Raw genomic sequence first — 8,124 nt, 5'->3', positions numbered from 1 at the left:
TATTTCTCCATGATGATGGAAGGAGGTTAGACATCTTTGCTATATTAAAATATTAGGCTTCATTAAGAGCTCTTTAGTTATTCATGGAGCATTCCACGTGACTGAAGGAGAGGCCAAATTTTCATTTGATTCCTTAATGCTACCTGCCTAAAAAAACGAAACCCTAGGATAGAGTGTCCTAGTGGTACCACTAGTACTAGGTGTCATAAGACACTAAAAGTACTAAGTGACCTAAGTGCCAATAACTAAAGCTACATGGGCACATACCAGGGCCCAAAGGGCATCAATACGGTTAGGAGATGATGGCCTACAAACCCCCCTCCGTGGTATGGGCTGAAGTATTCTAGAAACGTCTTAGAATACCTGGTATTTTTTTTGTCATGGTGGCATATGTTCATCCCAAGGGATATAGCCACCTATGAATGTACAAGGTATGCCAGATCATGTAAGAAATGGAACCAAGTATGAATTCTATCGAAAGACTTCAAAATTGGGACGAGGAAGTGCCTTTGTAAACATATCAACTATGTTGTCCTTGTAAGAAAATAATACAACGTATGTGCTCAACAGATAACAGGATCTCGTATGCAAGAGAGAAAAGCAAATAGTATGGAGAATCAAAAATTTTGATTACTGTAAAACTGATACAATAGATGGCGCTGCCTCCCAGCCGTGTGCTCCTATGAGAGAAGCTTCGATGGCATGCTGGAAACAGTAGAGGACGGAGGCTGGATGCTTAGGAATCAGGGTTGCTGTAGCCAGTGATGAAATGGGCTTCACGGGCTTGCTCTTATATAGCCAACAGTCGTAGTCGGTTAGGCTCAATTGGGACACTGACCCAGTCCGCCCAAACCGGCCGACTGGAGGTCAGTCCCAAAATAGGCCACCGACCACACGATAGAACCGTGGCGCAGATTAGAGCAACTAACCTACGATTACCGTTCGGCCCACAGCCATCCGAGATCATCTAGGGCTCCAAACAGGCCTCGCAACCCGAGAGTGGGCTGCCCCGGGAGATGCTCCGTCTACCCTCACTACGGTTAGTCATTGGATGCCTTCCCGCACTTGCATGTAGCCTAGTTGGCAATGTGCCAACTCTATCTGAAGCAGCCGTCCAGCCATCAGGCCACACATGGACCCCATCTGATGTCCAAACCAGGACCTACCGGATAACCGAGCTACTCAAATGCCTTCTCCTCATATGGGCGGCTTACAAGTAGAGTTATCTAGTTCCCGCGTAGTTACACGAGAGTGGAGCATTGATATCTAACAGTCCTCTGTGGGAAGGTAGGACAACTCTATGTCTCCTGGTGACAACTGCTCTCGAACATAATGATAGTGAACCTCAATGTGCTTGGTACGCACATGAAACACGAGATTATGTGTAGTAGCCAAAGCAGTCTAGTTGTCAGTGTAGAACATAGTGGAGGATGTCTGGCGAGTACCAAGATCTACAAGTAACTATCAAAGCCAAACACACTCTACTGTAAGGTAGGACAACTCTATGTCTCCTGGTGACAACTGCTCTCGAACATAATGATAGTGAACCTCAATGTGCTTCGTACGCACATGAAACACGAGATTATGTGTAGTAGCCAAAGCAGTCTAGTTGTCAGTGTAGACCATAGTGGAGGATGTCTGGCAGGTACCAAGATCTACAAGTAACTATCAAAGCCAAACACACTCTACTGTAGCGATGAAGGTTGCCCTCAGCCTCACAGCTGGATGTGGCTAATGTTGGCTGCTTCTTGCTGAGCCAAGAGATACATGAACTAACAAGCGAAAAAATGTTGCCAGTATGTGACACTCTAGTGTTGGAACAACTTGCCTAGTCACTATCCGTGTAAGCATGCATGGTAAGTGAACCCTGATCACCATAGAAGAGGGCTAAATCCTGAGTGACTCTGAGATATTGGAAGACTCTCTAAACTGCCTGCCACTGCTGTGAACTGGGCATGTGCATGAACTTGCTGAGCTGGGATACTGTATACTATAAGTTAGGTCTAGTGTAGCACAAGTAAATTAGACATCCAATATCCTGTTGTGGTAAAGGATGATATCACATGGTGGGCTCCCATCATGAGCTGAAAATTTGAAGCCAGGGTCCACTGGAGTAGAGATTTGTCAAGAAAGTGACCATGCATGGGACGATTGGCTAACCTTATGAGGGCAACAAGAGGCTGATCTTGTTTGATGTCCCTCAATGTGTCAAGGAGCCATTTCGGGGCTGATTTTTGTTGTCTATTTATAGCTCTTTCTTCAATCACTGCATCATGAATATTGGGATCATTTGGGGCTGGAAGAGGATCTTGCAAATCAGCATGTGTTACTGGCTGATCATTGCTTGTTGGAGGGCTTGCAGGAGGCTCATGTTGCTGGTCAAAGTCCCCCCCTGAGGGGAGAAGAGGTAACCAAGAGTCAAAGGCATCAAACATCCTAACTTTTGGCTTTGCTTTGCAGTCCATAAGAGGAGAAGCTGAATGTCACAAACTATAGACCTGCAAGAAAAATTCCCAAGGCAGCACAGGGCTTCTTTCCAAGGCAACACGGGGCCTTTCTAGGCAACACAAGGCCTTGATCAAATGCCAAATGAGATGCAAATAAAGGATATAAAATTGCAGAAGTAAAATACCTCAAGGTAAGAACTTCTCAAGCTGATGAAAATGCTTGGAAGAGCTTCAAATAGCTAAAGGAGATGCAAGTTAGCAAAAGCCCTCAAAAGCCCTTTGTTTTAACATAGATGGAAGCCACAACTGAAAGCTGGCTGCAATGGAACTACCCAAATGTCACTGATGTAAAAGCATCAAGGCTTGAAATGCATCAACCAATTGCAGTGCAAGCAATCCTCTGTACCAATGGCAAGTTACCTGAAAATACAATATCCCCAAGGCAAATGGGTCTGGCACACAGCAATGGAGCAAAATGGCCCAAAATTGAAGATGTTGAATGTGCAGAAGTGAAGGACAAGTGCTAACCAAGTAGTCTCGAGGTAGTGGACAACAAATGTGAGAAAAATCCCAATTTGTAATGACCAATACTACCGGAAATGTGACCACAAATTGTCCTTGCTAGTGTAGACTGAGTAATGTCAACTTTAAGCAATTGCTCAAGAATTCAACAACTCAAAATCCTACAGCAAATGGGCAAGAATTTGACAACTTGAAAAAGTAGTAGCATGCTCCAAATTCTAAAGTCAGCGGCGGCGGCAGGTCCAAAAATCCCAAGTCGGTTGGTAGACAGACAAATTTTACTGTTGATGCTTGCGCTAAAAAACTTATCGATGAGCAGCATACGGTCCACTAACTAGCAAGAGACCCTCTTTGACCCATATATGTTTAACGTTTCTGCCTATCCATAGAGATTCGTGAGAGAACGGGCTGCAAACAGCTTGTAGAGAAGTCGCCCAGCAAAAATCAACACCCAGGATCAATTTCCACGCAATGGAAGTCTTTGATAGAGCTATTGCAGCCCACACATGGAGGTGACCTAAAGTAGGGAGTGCTCTAGAAGAGGCAACCAGCAATGAAGAAGAACCCAGAAGGCCGGAAGTGGCTGGCAATAAGAGCCAGGTCTTGCTCTGATACCAGTGTAGGCTCGCACAAGAATGGAGCAAGAGCTAAAAGCTGTCACATCAACGATGAAAGAATGAAAGTACAAAGTACAATAAAAGGAAACCCTAGGATAGAGTGTCCTAGTGGTACCACTAGTACTTGGTGTCATAAGACACTAAAAGTACTAAGTGACCTAAGTGCCAATAACTAATGCTACATGGCACATACCAAGGCCCAAAGGGCATCAATATGACCGGGAGATGATGGCCTACAAATGGCCTACAAGGCATCCATACTTTTTTACAAAATACGGAAGGTGGTTATAGATAATATGTTGCAACCAAGGCTCAAAGGGCATCAATATGACCGGGAGATGATGGCCTACAAATGGTCTACAAGGCATCCATACTTTTTTACAAAATACGGAAGGTGGTTATAGATAATATGTTGCAATCATAGAAAATATTAAGTTACTATTTTGTGCTAACAACAAGTACCCAAAGCATCAGCCTTACAAGACAAATTAGTTTTGCTTATCATATAGTGTGTTATATTGCAACTTGTCCAAGCTTGTTACATTGACTGTCCAAAAGCTTTAAGCTCCTCGTCTAACAAATGATTGATCACCCTTGTTCCATATCTTTTTGTCACAAAGTATGAATAGCTTGTCCAATGATTTCCCTACTTCTGCTTTCATATTTCTAGCAACACCATCTACTTCATCATCTTTGATAGCATTATGCTTCAACATCCTTGACAGCATTATGCACATGCTTCCAAAGGCCATATCTCACCCTCGAAACATATCTTGACTGCCTACCAAGCTTTCCTTCTCTTTGTCATTCTGATAAAAACCTCCTTGCTCTGACTCCACCAATTGATGGTTTGATGTCTAGTATAGGGCGATGTGCAACGACTTGAAAGGTTCGGTGGCATCGCCATCTTCGAGCATGCCCAAGGTAGAGAGAGCTAAGAGCAAGTCCCATGCCCCCGTGAAGTTCACGATTTTGGAGAGTTTGAGGATTTAGAGACGTCCCCATGCAACAGACGGCACTCGGATGACAAACGGCTCCGGCAACTGTGGAGCGGCACCCACCCGCGTCAACCATTAAATCGTGGGTTTCTAGGGGGTGGCGTGAGGCACCCCCTGGCATGCGGATATTTCCAGCCACTGAATTTGCAAGTGGGCTTGGCGTAGGCAGGCAGGCGGACTAGCTATTGCCTATGGAAGACGGTGGATAGCTACCATCTCTGGCTGACCATGGGGAGGACCTTCTCAAGCTTAAACCGGTTTCATGCTTACATCCTCACCGTAAATCTGCACTCCCAATCGGACATCACCGGGGCTGCTCTAAAGGAAGAGAAATATGGCTGGCATATGACTTCCAGAACGCCGGCATAGAGGGCATTCCCGCGAGCTTCCTGGAGAATAGGAGGCTTTCACGGCAGATTTTCTGCAAGGAAACATGGGAACACAACGCTGCTTTCTTTGCAGCGATTTTCAAACTGCTCTCATCTCTGCTCCCAGCCCTTTCCAATTCGCCCGACATTTTAGAAAATCCTATTTATCCGCTTAACGTCCATGGATTTTGCGATTTTAGTGGGAGGATTTCTAGAACCGAGTTTGCAGGCGAAATTCTGGAAGCAAACTATTTTATGCCTTCACGGAAAAATATGGAGAAGAAATCGAGGACCCTCATAGTTATTAGTGACGGAGTAGACAAGGCGAAATTCTGGGAAGCAAACTATTTTCTGCCTTCACGCAAAAATATGGAGAAGAAATCGAGGACCCTCATAGTTATTAGTGACGGAGTAGACAGAAACATCGGTGTATATCATATGACAACTGTCTATCATATGACAACTGTCTAAGTGATCCTCATTGGGCAGCAATTGCCTAATGAATGAAGAAAGAAACTTAAATTTCAATCAGCATCCTTCTCAGAATCGAGACTTTCCTTCCACCCAAGCTCCTCTGCTCGTTCCTTGGACTCATCTCTCACGTATGCTACACAGCCTGTGAAAGAAGGTGAGTATCAACTGCTTGCCTGCTCTGCTACACACCCTGTGAATTACTTGGGCGATGCATTTGTGTTTTGAAGTTAGATTGCAACATAGCCTGCTACACATTTCGTGAAAAAACGTGAGTCTCAACTGCTTGCATACATTGGCTCTGCTGTACACCTGGGAAAGAAGATTGCTTGGGCAATGCATTTATGTTTAAAGCTAGATTACCACAAAGAAGGTGAGTATGAACTGCTTGCATGCTCTGCTACACCCCTCTCATTGCTTGGGCGATGCACTTATATTTTAAAGTCAGATTGCAACATAGCCACTTACAGATTTATACAGTCTCCGGTATCATCATACAGCAGGGTCACGCCTCTGGAATCATGTTGAAAGCCTAGTCATGATCAGCCATTATGACAATAGATCTCAGGCTTTCGTTCCTTAGTATCTCTGATCCTTCAAATGTTCTCTGCAGAAAGGAGTCTTTTCATCCCCTAAGCAAGAGAATTATCAGACCTGTGGTGCAACGCCAAAATGTCTCCAAGAATGGTGTTCCTATATGCCTCGTGCTGCCTTCTGATGGGTTCCGTCTACGCCTCAGATCCCGGATGTGGCAAAAAATGCTATACCAATAACGATTGTCCCGGCCAGCTGGCCTGTATTTATTATGTGTGCACCGATGATCCTGATGTAGGAACCCATCAGTGCAACAGTCAGCTGGGCTGGACATGCCAGGCGAGCTCCTATCTTGTGGGAACGGGTCACTCGTGCAACCACCAGGATTACACAGACTGTTGCGTATCGGGCGAGTATTACCCGCAGTTTTATTGCTCCCCGCCTGTTTCGGCCCACACTTATGCGACGCTAACAGTCAATAGCTTTGAGAAGGGACGCGATGGGGGTGGCGGCTCGGCGTGCGATGGCAACTATCACAATGACTGGGAAATGGTAGTCGCTCTGTCCACAGGCTGGTTTTCCAAGGGGAGCCGTTGCAATAAGAAGATCTGGATCTATGGGAACGGGATACCTGTAGAAGCTACAGTGGTGGACGAATGCGACTCTGTTTATGGGTGCGACAAAGATCACGATTACCAGCCACCCTGCGGTTCCGACATTGTGGATGCATCGCCTGCAGTGTGGAACGCCCTTGGCATCTACCCAGGCGATAAGAGGTATGGCTGGGCACAAGTCCAATGGGCAGATGCTTACTGATCCTCATCTTCCATCTCAACATTCAACAGAGTTTTTCGTCTACACCGTCTGATTGGTGTAGTAAGCCACAGCAGTTGCTAGCCAATCTTTGTTCTCATGCATATTCATTATGGGAGCTATGAGGTCAAATCAACGTCATATGGCAGCTCCCTATGCAAAGCTCTTTCCTTGCGGTACTCTGGAGTCTGGCCGAGACTGAACCTGTGTTCTGATAGTTTGAAAGAATTTGCATGTATTCCGGCATGTCATGCACAGTAAATAGGATTTATTAATAAGAATCGTTCTGATTTCGATCGGCTTTAGTGGTTGAGGAAGAGGGCTTTTTAACGGTTTGGTCGACGCCAACATGAAGAACATTTTAGAATGTGTTTTTTTAGGCTTATAGATAGTTTTCCTCTTTCAACAGCAAAGCTAGTCTGTTGGAATGAGGTTAAAACAGTTGAAGTAATGGGGGTTCGTCGTATCAGGCAGATCGACATCTGCTCTGATATGATGTAGGTTCCGCAATGCGCATGTTTCTTGCTATTGTTTGCACTTCACGAATCCTTTAATGTGTGCTGCTTATTAAATGGGAAGGTCGTTATTTGTTCCATATCTGCGATCTCGTTCCTTATGTTTGCAAACAAGAAGCTAGCGCTAGCGTCTATGTGATCACTTCAGAAGGTCGCCTCTGTTCCATCCTAATCTTACCTTCATTGTGATATTTCTGCTTCTTGGCCTTGCATGCGATATGTGGCCTTCTCGATTTGCCTTTCCAGATTTGGGTTGCCGTTATATCGTGTTCGAAAATCTCTGTAGTTGCACCAAAATCTAAATTTTGCTGCTGCTCCCCGCTCCTCCTGCTGCCCTCCCCTCGACTCCCCTCCTTGCTCCTCCCTTCCCTCCTACCTGCTGCCCTTCCCTTCCCCTCTCCTACCCTCTCCTCCCCCCCCCCCCTCTGCTGCTGCGCTACCCCCCCCCCCCCCGCTCTGCTGCCTACGCTGCCCCACCTGCTCGCCCGTCCCCCCCCCCCCCCCCCCTCTGCTGCTTGCACCCCTCCCCCTTCCCTCTCCTCCTCTCCCCCCCTCCTTCTCTTCTCCCCTCCCTCTCTCCTCTTCACTCCTTCCCCTCTCCTCCTGTTGTCCCTTTCCCTTCTCTCCCTTGCTGCTCTCCCTCTCCCCCCTTCCAGCTCCCCCCTTCTTCAACCTCCCTTCTCCTTCAACCTACCCCCTTCTCCCTTCTCCTTCAACCTACCCCCTTCTTCTTCTTCTGACTTGCTCTCTCTCCTCTCTCCCTCCTTCTTTCACCCTCTCCCTTCAAGTGTACCCCCGTTTTTTGGGGATCTCCTTGGCATCAGAAAAGCGGACGGAGT

The 8,124-nt window shown here is 46.3% G+C and overlaps 1 pseudogene across 1 annotated transcript; it reads left to right on the top strand.

Moving 5' to 3' along the window:
* The first annotated feature begins 5,465 nt into the window (after window positions 1-5,465).
* Window positions 5,466-6,817, top strand: LOC147890543 (kiwellin-1 pseudogene; annotated as a pseudogene). The gene is made up of 2 exons (XR_015542782.1): window positions 5,466-5,580; window positions 6,037-6,817. The product of XR_015542782.1 is annotated as a kiwellin-1 pseudogene (transcript).
* Window positions 6,818-8,124: the final 1,307 nt, after the last annotated feature.

The sequence above is a fragment of the Dipteris shenzhenensis genome, chromosome 19 (genome assembly GCF_047967505.1).
Source record: "Dipteris shenzhenensis isolate YYH24624 ecotype China chromosome 19, Dip_SZ_1.0, whole genome shotgun sequence".
In the NCBI taxonomy this organism is placed as follows: domain Eukaryota; kingdom Viridiplantae; phylum Streptophyta; class Polypodiopsida; order Gleicheniales; family Dipteridaceae; genus Dipteris; species Dipteris shenzhenensis.
Note: the sequence above shows the minus strand (reverse complement) of the source record. Positions and strands in the feature narration are given on the sequence as shown.